Source organism: Numida meleagris, chromosome 9 (assembly GCF_002078875.1).
Source record: "Numida meleagris isolate 19003 breed g44 Domestic line chromosome 9, NumMel1.0, whole genome shotgun sequence".
Lineage (NCBI taxonomy): Eukaryota > Metazoa > Chordata > Aves > Galliformes > Numididae > Numida > Numida meleagris.
In genome coordinates, this window is record NC_034417.1 from 3,504,389 (window position 1) to 3,518,093 (window position 13,705).

At 39.0% G+C, this 13,705-nt stretch overlaps 1 long non-coding RNA gene across 2 annotated transcripts in view; it reads right to left on the minus strand.

Moving 5' to 3' along the window:
• The window catches only part of LOC110403642, a 44,975-nt gene that overhangs the window by 13,044 nt on the left and 18,226 nt on the right, over nt 1-13,705 (minus strand). The window contains exons 2-4 of one of the 2 annotated variants that reach the window (XR_002441773.1): nt 12,097-12,231; nt 5,792-5,908; nt 2,679-2,867 (exon numbers count right to left, since the gene is read on the minus strand). This is a non-coding gene — a long non-coding RNA (uncharacterized LOC110403642). Of the gene's footprint in view, nt 1-1,496; nt 2,868-5,791; nt 5,909-12,096; nt 12,232-13,705 lie in introns of those variants that run through there. The other variant, XR_002441772.1, reaches the window with a different exon arrangement.

Consider the following 13,705-nt stretch of genomic DNA (forward strand, 5'->3'; position numbering starts at 1 on the left):
AAATCATATTAAACCACAGAATTTAAAGAAAATTATTCAAAATGAGGAAACTTGTCAAAAGAAAATTGGTTCTAGATAATATGAAAATATTGTGATTGAGAATCCAAAATTCAAAATGTATGATTAAAAGCTACTTCATGTATGATTCAGCTATTTCAACAGCTATTCGCAAAAATCATCAGAAATTGTTAGAGATTTCTCAGTTGCATGTTCTCTCCTGTAATTTTAAATGGGTAGCAATGAGAAAAGTAGATTAACATCAGGAAAATTCTTTACTTTTCAGAGTGAAGTAATGTACCTCACAAAGAATGTTCTGAATTTCAACTATCTGTAACTGAATATAACTGCTCATGTGCAAGATATGGGCTAATGGTGGGCAGTTCTGCTAAATCATTCTTCACGCAGCTGATGAGGTCAAAAAGGTTAAAACTCAAATGGAAAAGAATATTATAAAATTAAAATGCTATTCTAAAGTGAAAGGGGTGCCTTCACCTGTTTTAGTGGGCAAAAGCGAAGCTGAGGAGAGACTGGTGAGGAAACGAACTAAAGGAAAGATTTCCCTTTGAAAAAAGCACGGATGAAAGGAACTGTTTTAGAAAGGAGATTAACAACAACTAGATTATATAAAAACAATAAATGGTGTGGGAAAAAAAAGATAGGAATTTCTTTTTGGCTATTCCCATGTTAAAAGGAAAATCAGACGTTATGTAAGGTGCTGGAAGCTAGGAGCCCTAAAATGGATGAAAAGAAAACTTGGATAAAATAAGTTTAATCCATGAAACTTCTGCAGGTATAATTAAGGCTAAATACACAGCAGATACAAATTAGGACCAAATGGCCATGAGATCATCAAGAATCCAAAACACCAAGGGAATTTTGCACAGCACACTTTTGCAGCCTTCCATGTTGCCCCTTTCCCCTCTTCAAAGAAGCAAATTTAAAATATAGACTCAAAACAGAGTATATAGCTCCACAGTTCAGGGAGGAATTCAGTAATTTAAAAAAAAAAAAAAAAAGGTTAAAAAAGAACATAGGCAGGTTATGTCAGAATTGTGCTTTATGAATATTCAGTATTCTTTTTGAAACATCTGTCTCTGACTCTCAGAGACAGACTTCTGGACTACATAAATCATTGTTCTGAGCTGGCATGTCAAGTTTAGACTTAGCCTTATGTTGTGGACATTTTGCATTTCTGTCTCTCTATCTGCTAGAGACACAGTCAAAGCTTCCTGTGTTTATGGAATGTCTGCAAAAACCACTAGCATTTTGGGCGGGGAAAACTGACCACAAGCGCTGAACGTTCAGAGATTGTCTCAAAATTCACCCGATGATTAAAAACAGGCTTTGGGAAAAGGAATATCCCTCTCTTCCTCTCCTGAAGGAAGTGTACTGATTTAAATGATTTAAATGCATGCACTTTTTAAAAGGAAGATGAGGGATTTTAATTTTTTTTTTTTTTTTTAGTAAAGGAAAAAATAAAGGAAGTGGGTTTTTTTTTTTTTGTTTTCCCCTAGGAGCAAGTATTTGAGGCTCTGTCAGCTTTGAACTGTGCAAGCTCTGTTTCATTCACACTTGGAACTCAGCTGGGCATCTTCTCCCACTGTATACATACACGCAAATAATCTTCAGTATCTTCTGTGGAGGAGGGGGAATAACAAGCAAAAAACAAACACCCTACCATTCTACTCCAAATGCACACTAACTCCTTCACCAGTCTCTTAAAAAAAATACCACAACAGCTTGGGACTTTTTCTCTGTCCTGCATCCTGTCTGAGCAGTTAAGTGAGAGTTCATTGAGTGAAGTGTGGAATAAAGTGTCACAGCCTTTGCTAGAGCCACTGCCCAGTGCCTTAAGAAATAAAAATTAAGTGCCACAGCTGCAATGATTCCCACCCAGTGGATATCTCCTTCAAATCACAGCAAGCTGGTATTCACTACAGCAAGCTGTAATGAGGCAATGTTATTAGCCCTACTGCAGAACTGCGGAGCTGAAGCACAGAAAGGTGAAACCACTTAGCTACTGTAGGCATACTCATGAAAGAACAGACTTATACTCTGGTCTCCTAAATATGAAAATAGTGATCCAACGGCTGGAACATCTCTTCCTAGAGATACTATTAATTCCCTACTTTGCTTTCCCGACTGCCTTATTTAGATAAAGACAACAGTCAGATACAGAAAAAAATCATACAATATAGAAAAAGATCCATTCTTCTTTATCTCATACTCATTTTTGATGCAGTGAAAAACCACTTTTCTTTTTAAGTACTTGACAGTACAACATTCATGTAGGAGGAGCTCAGGACAAAGAAAAACAAAACTGCTGTAAGACAAACTGAGATGAAACCCTAAGTCCAGTAAGGTTGCTTCCTCATGGCAATCGATCACATTACAAATTTCAGCTACCTGCAACCCACTGTATTTCTTTCTCATTGCAGTGAACATGTGTAGTGGATTCTATGAAGGGCTCTACGGAACAGCCCTACAAACTAAATTTATTGCAATAAACGTTCCCTCTTTCCTTTTTCCAAGAGACAGTTGCTCATCCAGAACAGAGCTAAGAGTTGGCCCCCGCCATTTGACAACTGCTAAACTGCACAGTTTTAACTCAGAGTGTAACGAACACGGTCAACTGAAAACATAGAGAAATTTTAGGTAGGAAAATTATGGTTACTCACACTGAACTTCAGTCAGAAGGTGGAGTTATCAGCACTAGCAACAAATAGCAGGTAGCTTACACTTCTGTTTGTCACATTCAGTATCTCTTGAAGTATCTTAGAACCCTCAAGGCATGTCAAGGAAGGAAGATATGGAATTTCAGCTTCATAGTTGCTGACAGTTCCATTTATTCAACCATTGCTTTGTTTCTGTAGAAACAGAAAAGCGTTAAAAGTGGAGCATATTCAACAAAGCACACAAAATTAGCAGCAATAGTAACAACTGTAGTGTCAAACTAGTACAGCTCAACTGCTTGTAAACGGAAGAAGGTATTTAACACTTAGATCTGCCCATGAGGATAACTTGTACTAGGATGGTCCAATAATCCCTTTAACAGTCTTACAAACAGTTTCAGAAACTAAAAGTACCATTTCTTAGAAGCTAAGGTGAAACTGATTTTGATAATAAAGGGCGAGCAGTGAGGAATCAATCCTTCTGTTCTTTGAGGACTGCCATTTAAAGTCATCCCCATTAAATTCCAGACACTGCTCCCTTAGCAGACAGCCTGTGGTGCCATTTACTCACCAAGTTTTTCGAGCAGCTGGTTTCCTTTAATATGTGCATATATAAGAAGTTAGTTTTTCTCCCTGCCTTTCCCACTGAAGCTCAACATTGAGCTATCCTCAAGTGCCTTGGCCAACTTAATTAGTCCAGTCAGGCCAGGCTCATTTTCCTGGCACCAGAACTTAACAGCTCTGGTCAGCAGACAGGTATTTGGGGTTGGTTTTATGTGGCTTCATTTTGAAATCATAAGAGGGAGGGAAAAAAAAAAAGGTTCTCTAGCCTGGGCAGGTGGTGCCATCCATCTGTTCAAGATGCAAGCAAAATATAAAATAACTTCATAACTTCATCTCATACTTCAGACTTTCACTACTGTAAGATTAGAACCAATGTGGAAACAAGCAGCAGCGATTAGTTTTTTCCGCATTAACGAACTGCGAAGTAGCAATTCAGTCAGAGATGTGGAAAGAGGAAACAGTTAAAGAACAGTACTCCTTGGCTAAGGCATGCTAGTTGATCAAAAAAAGCACAATGAGCCCAATATAGTAATTCTTCAAATGCATAAGCTACCAATTTATTACCTGATATATATTTCCCATTTATAACTATGTGAAGGGAAGAAAGAGAATACTCCCTTGATGTAACAGATACTCTACAATGGCAAAGTTAGTTTATAAGGAACATGTTTACATTCTGTGGTGACAGGCAGCAGCATAGGCCCCTAATAACTTTATCTTTTCTAACACCTTCCCCTTTTTCTTCTTGGAAGTAGGAAAACTTGCATTGTTCTGAAATCACTGTCTAATAAACTGTGCTTCTCACCACAGCTAAATGCTTGGGAGGAGTACAGTTTTCCTGTGGCTGCATTGCATCATGCTGTGGGGGTGTGTCCTTTGCATTAGGCTGAATTTAGGAAGAAAGAACACATTTTTGAACTCAGCTGCCAATGTGTAGTGAACAATGCCAGAGCCTGGGCTCTAAGTTGTGCCCCAGGAGAACTGTTCTCACTGCACTGATTTTATTCAAGCCCAAACCACACGTTGATACTGCTTTTTAACACTGGTAGGTTGAGTGAAGTGACTCTCAAGCACATAATTTTGTTAAGTAGTTGGTTAGGGCAAGCTTTGGGACTGATAGCAATTTATAGGGCAAGCTGCTTTTCCTTTAAATGCTGTGATCCAGAGAGCCATAAATGAAGTTTCATGTGGGCAAAAAGAATGGCAAGAAAAAAACTTGGGATGAAATGCTTTACATTTTTCTTTTAATCTAAATTTAAGATTACTGGATAAATCACTTGGAAAAAATATAGCAAATATGTCAATCCTCCATGAATTACACATCTTAAATCAATATGCTGTAAGACAGCGTCTTCTGTAGAAACATCACAGGTAGATAAGATACATCTTGGCAGTGGCTCCTTCTATCTTAAGACTCTCTAGCAATCCCAGCAGTTGATGCAGTGATCCTGTGAATTTCCCACAGCAGTCGGGGGAATGACTAACATTCTTTTCAATGCTGTGCTCAGTAGCGGACCCCTTGCACTGACTGCGAAAAACAATCTCTTAATCCCCTCCACTCAGCACTGATCTAAAGGAGCAGATCAAAACACAACCCCTAGAATGACCTCAGCCTGCTCACCAAGGGTCAGAGGTGTCAGTCAGCTCCCTATGGGCCCTTGTTTTTGTCTAAGGAATGCACTCTGCATCAGACAAACAAGAAAACTCCTTTACAAGTATGTAACACAAATACATGAGGATATTGGCCATGTTCTTGATGAGATCTACATGCAAAACAGAAAGCAAAAATTACATGTACAGTTTACTGAGGCCACATTTTTTCAGTGCTTAATGCTTACATTTCAGTCACCAAATGATTTCTCAAAATACAGCAGAAGACACTAGTGGCACAACTATTAAAAATAATTGCACAAATCCATCATAGAAAAAAAACCATCCCAAGTAGTTTGTTGCTGATGCCAACTTGTTAAGTGCACTATTTTCCTTTTTCAAGCCTTAGAAAGGGGGGATAAAGCTGGGAACACAACTGTACATTGAAGACCACAATGCAGATTCCATTTTATACAGGGTCAGAAGAGAGGGAGAGAATTTAGACAGATTTTTAAGTCTAATTAAAATGTCTCTGATAGAAGCATCTGTTCAACTGGATTATCTTGAAGCTAAAAAAGGTTCATTCATTCACTCTTAGAAAAACTATGATTTGGTGCTTGACTAATTAGCCTCTAAATTCAGTGTCAGCAATATAGAAACATGATTGTGGTGGTAAACAAGGCATTACTTAATCCTTTTGACATACTTAATCAACTTACAAGCTATTCATTTCTTTGAGGATAATTACTTATCTTTTGGCATATTTGTTCTGTTACTCTGTCAAGATTCCCTAGCTGCCCACTAACCTAAGAATGAGATCTTTATCTGGAGAGATAAGTTAGAAAACCTGGATCTTTTGGATCAGCTGTCAAGATTTTGATCTGTGTAAGACAGTGTACAGCATTTGCTGCCTGTGACAAAACTGGGGTAAATGAGCAATGTCAGCATTAAAAAAAAGCTCATACCTGGATGTGGAAGACCCCTCTGTTTTCAGGCTCCATTCCGAAATACAATTTGTAAGTAGTTAGAGAGACTCAAGGATTATGGCATCATGTAGATGATCAGAAATGCATAAGTTAATCCTAAAAAAATCAAAGGGACAGAAACCACATTATTATATATCTCAGGAGCATACAATTTTTCTATTGCTTATCATGTTTGCTTTTTTTGCTTTACAAGAAACACACTTTTATACCAGTGCTTTTTCACCTGTACTCCCTAGACCAGTGGTGGTCTGGGGTAGGCAAGAGAAGGAAGTTTGCAAAATAACTTAAAAAAAAAAACAAAAACCAACAGACAAAACCAACAACCAGAAAACAGAACATGCATTTGCATATTGCCCTGCACTTACCTGAAGGAGACACTAAGCAAAATGAAAGAAACTACAGATTACAGAAGAACAGTTCAAATTTATCCTCATTTTCTTATCACAGTGACAGGTCTTCCTGTTGTTTTCCAATTAACACAAGTACCGTAGAGCACTGCTACATTCTCATATTTGTCAGCATGCTGACCAGATCCAGTTCAGCGTACAATGTACTCAGTACTCATAGTATGTGATGCCATAGCACATAGCTTTCTTTGTCATGCCATGACTCTGCTGCATCCCTGCACAGGTGTTCCCTCCTGCTTGCTGTCAGTCTTTATTTGAGCTCTGCGTATGTAAGACCACAACTGCTGCTTCAATCTGTCTACTGTTTGCCAATGGAAGGAAAAGCTGTGGTATTCCTTTTCCCAGCAACAGGGTCTCAGTCTGACCAAGGAAATTAAAGCAAATTCATTGTGATGCAAAATAAGACATTGGAAAGTGAGGATCAAGAAAGATTTGTATACTGTTCATGGCTCAGATCTTCAGGCAGCATGGAGGTACAGTGTTGAACTCATTGCCACGTGGTCTGGAGGGCATATATTTAAGGGTTGAAAACCAACTATGCAAACTCATGGGAAAAAATAACCCATTGTTAGTAAACATAAAAGCACCATCTTTAATTCAGATGATGTCTAAACCACAGATTAGATAGAGATGGGGAAATACCCGAGTAACTATCTCTACAAATGCACCTCGTTCTGCTTTCTTCCAGGCATCCACTAATAGGGAGAGAACGTTAGGCTCAAGGTTGGAAGAGAGTACTCAACTCTTCCACCATCATTGCAGCAAACTGCATTTGCTGACCAGAAAAGCATATATATGAAGAGTATAACACTGATGAAGTCTGGGGGGAAGCAGAGGGTATTAGAATATTTGTAAAAGATTTTTTTTCCCTGCTTCTACAAAGAAAAAGGGTAAAGGCATGTTGTTAGTGGAACAGCAAAACCCTACCAGCCTACAGACTCACAATCCTGCTATGACATTTTCATGTCTTTATTAAAATATATATAGGGCCTCTTTAAAAATGGGAGGTGGCTTTTCAAGCACAGTGAGCAAATGATCACAATGCTCCCATGGTACATAAAATATTTACACCACCTAGAGATTATTTCAGATTAAATCCAGAATATGAACTGGGAATAAAGAATGGCATAAAATTGTCTGTCATGAATACCAATATAAAAATGTTATTCAAAATTACAATATTAACCATCCTGAAATTTGTATTGGTGAGCCGCTACTCTATTGCTTACTCCATCCGTGTCTTAGGCCATTGTTCAGATAAACATCTGAGGACAAGCTGTTATACTGCATGGTACAGGTGAGTCTTATCCGCATCCAGTGGGCCCATGTAAACCTAATTAGGTTCAACAGGGCCAAGTGCAAGGCATTGCACTTGGTTTGAGGCAATCCCAAGTGTGTCTACAGACTGGGAAAACTCACTGAGAGCAGTCCTGAGGAGAAGGACTTGGGGGTCTTGGCTGAAAAGCTGGACATCATTAATTTTGAGGAGCAATACACAAAATTTTCTTGCATACAAAATGTTTGGATGCCTAGGTCTCTAAAGGACAGGAGATTCACACAGTAGAAAGGGCAGACAAATTGTATTGGACATTTACAGCTACAGAGTTCACCAGTGAATGACAAAAGGATCAAGTGACAATTTCTACGTGGAGGATTTTATTGCTCTTCCACTGTGATTTTTAACAAGAGAATTCAGCTGCAAAGCTCACAGCAAAGCTGATAGCCTAGGACTTGTTCCAAGCACTTAGTATCTCTATGATGTTTCCTAGAATAAAACTAGCGGAAATTAACTGTATAAAAGTATGGGGAGAATGATGGTTGTATCACTGCTATGTCACATTCTGCCCTCTCTGAAGTATGGATACATTTGCAGTACAGTTACTCAAGAATTAGAAGTCAAGGAATGCTAGCCCAGATCCTGGAAAACATCAAGGCTTCTAGAGCAATTCCCTTTTCTATTGTATTTTAGTGTCAGAAGCAATTGAAAAACATGCCAGCTAGATTGAGGATTTCCACTGGCAGAGTAGCAAAGAGCACTGTCTACCTTCAAAATCAACTTCTGGATCAGCTGACAAAAGTACAAAGGGTGATGCCGCTTTAGACACTGTCACTTCTGGGAAATTCTGCAAGGTTCTGCAGATGGCCAGACCTGCACATCTGAAGCATCTGAAAGATCCCAATGAGTGAAACAAAGAAAGTTCCAAGTGCAGCATCAACTAACTAATCACAAAACTTAGCAATCTGACATTAATCCTGACTGTTATTCACAAGACTGCTAGAATATATTTATTTCCCTTTACTAACTGAACATATGCCAGAATTTACTGGAAGTCAGTGTAAGATCACATTTGCATTACAGCATTTAGCTCATCAGGTTACTTGTTTTCTAAAGAGACAGTTGCCACTATAGTCAACAGATGCTACTTTCTGCACTTACACATGCTGACTCACAACAAACAGAAGAAATTAAAATGCAGTTCTTCCTCAGGAGCTTCCATGTACCATACCTCTCTGATGCCCATCTATGTCCAAAACCAGCTGTTTGTTCATTCACAGACTGCGTTTTAAAGTGCTGAGGGGTCTCAGAAATGATCAGGCCGTTTCTTGGGATGTCTTGTTTGATGCACTGAAAGCTCGCTGCCTTTCTGGCAGGAGAAAGCCTCTGGGCTATGCTACCATCATTCTTGTGGCATCACATCCCACAAACACAATTGAGCTAGCTTGATAGTACTGTTGGCACATCTCATGTATTCGGCTAGCTTCTAAATAGATTTTACAGCCAGTATTGCCCTGTACTACTGTACTGTAACTACTCTTAGTGTCAAAATTGCTTAAGGAAAGAGGTACTAAATCTTCAGTCAGAGCCTTCCATTCTAATTATATTTTCTGCTCTCATCTAGATTCTTGAAGGAATGTCTCCAAGAAAGGCATTTTCTAGGCATTTTCTTTTTTAAAATCTAAAGAGCAGAGATTGAGAAGCAGATTCATGCTTAAAACAGCTTGGAAGGAAACGCTGGGATCCCCAGGGGGACTGAGAAACATGTGGGTTTGGGATGAAAAGAACCAAGCCAAGAACTAGCTGGCCACTTCCAGCTTTCACACCATAAATCATTACATTCTTTAATAGTCAGCCAGCTTTCACAAACAGAAAGAAAATGAATACAGTAGGATGTATCAGACAAGATATGGCTTAGTCAAGGGCACATTGTGTCAGGTATCCCTTCATACTCATAGTGGCAGTGCAAATAAACAACTGGCACGAGGCCCAGCATCTCTGTAAATCAATACAGCTGTTTATTCAAACCAAATGCCTGGCAAAAATATCAAGCTTTGATTGTTGTAGCAATTTCCAAAAGGAAATTAATAACATTTCAGGAGATGACAGCGAACCCATGTGAGAACAAAAGAATTATTTCCAACTAAGTTTTTATTCATTATAGGGCATGCTTTCAGTTCACTGCTTCAAGGTACTAACAGATAGTACCCATTATTATTAGAATTGATTATCGTAAAACCCAACAGATTTCAAGACAGGTATTCCTTCCCAAGTATTCCTGACAGTAGAAAGCTTCAAAATATATTTGCAGTCACTAACGGCATGTGTGTAAGCTTCTTGGCAATGTGTGGGAATCAAATCCCTAGACTTACATTTGACTGCAAAGTCTGCTTAAGACTGGCATGGACATGTGGTGCTGCAGTGCTACATAATCCTCTGGGTGAGAAGTTGGCAAGACTCTGGCCCAAGGTTCTGCCTGCATACAGGAGTAACTGCAGTAGGAGAACTGATTTTCTGCCATGTGATATCTTGCCCTAATCCATTTTTTCCCATTTGTGACTAAGACAGCAGATACATAAATCACTGTTACAGTAAAGTAGGAAAAACCAAGAGAGAAGGATAACGCGTGTCTTTAACTTCCCTTTCCAGCGTATCCCGGATCATACAAATGTTGGTAGTATTTTTGCAATAAATAATTTGCTTTTCATTGTACAAGTGGTCCCTTTCTATTTTCAAGGTTATTGTTAATTTTTTTTAATAACCTCCCAAGAGATGGAACTAGATACTCTTATAAAAAACCACCACCAGCAAAACAACAAACAAAAATCCCGCTATGACCTTTGCCATTTTCAAGCTATGTTATTACATTTTATTGGAATTATTTAAGACGGCAGGGCAGAATAAATTTGACAGCTGCAAATGAGCACTGGGAACAAGACTAAAGTCTGTTCTTTTTACAACGACAAACAATAATGTTTCACTGTGGATGGGACTCACAACACAGACACTGTCTGGCTCACTGTCAGAGTAACATAAACCTCTCCTTTCAAAGTTACTGATTACATGCAAGAGAACTTCTGGTTGGAGCAGCACTAAAAGATCAAGAGTGAGAAAACAGGAAATTCATCAGATGTAAATTACTACTGTAGGGAATCTGCTTTAGCAGGAGGGTTGGACTCCATCAATGATCTTTTGAGGTCCCTTCTAACTCCTGCAATTCTGTGATTCCTTAGCCTGATTTTTTTGTCACACCTACTGCACGAGTTATGGATTCCAGAACATTCATATATTTAAATAAAATCTGTACTTACTGACACACAAGGAGTTTCACCTATGGATAAGGCAGAAAAACTGAGCTAATCTCACAAAAGGCCTACCAAGCTGAAAGCACGCAACGTTAGGATGTTCAGAGCAATCACTATAATAGCAAGGGCCAGCAACCTGCTCTGAGAGACAGGATTCCTTTCATGCTGTGCTAACCCACTTGATTAAGAAGCACAAGGACCGTCTTGCTATTTTTAGTCTCTGTTTTTTGAAAATTGTTTCTTTTCAAACCTGTGTTCCTGAGGATCACAGACTGCTAAAATGGCAGAAAAAAAGTTCTTTGTCACTGTGTTGTGGAAGAGATTTGTGGGACAAGACAGCCAAGGTCAGCATTAGGAAGTTAAGTGTTTGGTAGATTTGTCATTCATTCCTGCACTGATACATTGCTGCAGCTTCTTGAATACAGTGATGATCCTAAAATAGGTGCAAGGTCATTTCATAGAAGTCCTTCAACTGGCAATAGAAGATATCTAACCCTCTCAGACACAACTCAGAGACTTACAGTGAGAGGCGCAAGAAAAGTAGAGTTTTGTTTTGCATTTTGGCTGTTACTGTAATGTTATTGATAGAATTTTTCCTTTATCATTTTAAGCTTGATCATAGCCATAATAATCTAAGAGAAAAGGAGCACTGAAGATGCTCCCAGGTAAAGGTACTTCAGATGTCAGCCTGCGGAATTTCTTCTAATTTATCACTTTCCCTTGCAGAAGCTCCTGCATCCAAGTTGAAGAGCAGATGCCCTATTGCACCTGTGCAAAGCAAAGAATGTTGAACCATCAACAGCTGCCTCACACAGGCTGTAACTGAGGTCTAAATTGCATCATTAAATGACTGTTCTGCCCTACATAACACACAGCCTGCAAACACAGGAACTCTGTACCACAAAGATAACCTTAGATTACATCTAGCCTTCTCCCCTAGCTAGTGATCCTGTCCAGGATTAATCTTCATCTGTTTCAGGAAAAGAAGATGAAACGAGAAAATAAGCCTTACACCACTTCAAGTACTACCTGAACCTGGACTCAAAATCAGTGTAGCAGACAAAGTTGAACAAGGAAAAAGAGATTAGAGCATTAATTAAGAACAGTGATACAGAATCTGATCTATCACAGCATCAATCTGGAAACAAGTGAAATTATTGCTGTACTTGGCCCAAAATTAAAGTAATGCTAGTCAGTCTACTGTAAACTTTGCCATGTTTTGTGGTAAAGGACGTAATAGCTTCCCTGCTCAAAACAGTAATGCATGAAGTATAATAGTGCATAATTATGTCTTACATCATAGGCAGGTGAGCAGTCTATTCCTCTTCTGAGGTAGAAGCTCTGTCCTGAACAATCTGATTATTCTTTTCCAATGCCAGGAAAAATGTGCCTGTTTTGGTCTTCAGTAGGTCTGTTGCAATATTCTTAACCCTGTAATCAATAAAGAAGTACAGGCAATGTTACTGCTGGTCTGAAGACATGGACTTCATGATATTATATATTTAAACATGGAACATTTGAACATCTTATATATTTAGCACATGGAAAAAATTTGCTTCTCAACATTATGAAAAGTACTTGTGATCAACAAGAACAGAAATGATGTATATGCTGTTGGGAATACTGAGTGATCTTGGCCACTGGAATCACAGAATCACAGAATTGCAGGTGTTGGAAGGGACCATTGAGTACAATCCCCCTGCTACATCAGGCTCCCTACAATAGGTTGCACAGGTTGGTGTCCACACTGATCTTGAATATCTCCATAGAAGGAGACTCCACCACCTTTCTGGGCAGCCTGTTCCAGTGCTACATCACCCTTACTGTAAAGTTCTTCTGCATGTTTGTATGGAACTTCATATGCTCAAGTTTGAGGCCATTACTCCTTGTCCTGTTGCTACGCACCACCGAGAAGAGCCTGGCCTCGTCCCTTTGCCTCCCACCTCTAGCGACTGGGGGATGATGCAGCTCAGATGATCACATCACGCCTGTCACTTCAGTCTCTCAAGCCCAATTCTCAACTCAGCTTTGACGATGCTAAACAGACCCTATGACTGGAAATGAATAGCATGAGGATCATTTGTAGATGAAGGACTTTCATACTTCACAGAATCTTAGAATATGATTGTGTTTAGAGAGTGCAGTGAGACATAGGCAGGAAATGTATAACCCACTCATCTCTGCATCAAACCAAGCACGTTGCTGACATTCAAACAGAAAAAAATAACAGCATCCTTGAATGTTTTAGTATAGTCTTTAACCAAAGGACCAAGGGAAATTTTAGCCTGGCTTTTCAGAAATAAAGTTCTAAAAGTAGCCCCTCGTGGGTGAAAGTGTATAAAATTATTGCCACCACGGAGGGAACTAAAAGTTATACTCAGCCCAAAACAGCAGAAATAACAACCTAGTGTTATATTCTAAAATACCTAGGTAGTTGTGACTTTATTAAAAATAAAAACAAAAATAAAAAGAGGCTGAGAATAGTATCAGTCGAGTAATTAATCACTTTATAAGGTCATGACCGGTGCAGTTGCAATATTACTGTTTATGTATTTGTCTATTTGATTACTGCTGATACTCTGCTAGGCAGGTACAAAGGCTTAACTCTTCCTGGATTGTGACACATCTCAGGACAGTGGACAGTGACTCCAGATAACCCATTTGCCATTATTGAGTTGATATTCAGGGAATGAGGCTTTTAGAATAGACCTTCCTTATACAAACGATCCATTTCTCTGGATATTTCCAGAACATTGATGGAAAGGCTCAATCTCCTCTGCTATATCACCAACACCTGCTTCTGGTGTCATGGGCCTACATAATAAAACAGGAGGCATTACTTTCAAAGCACTCCTCACCCATGTATACGTATCTGTATATGTACAAACTTCTATACACAAACATA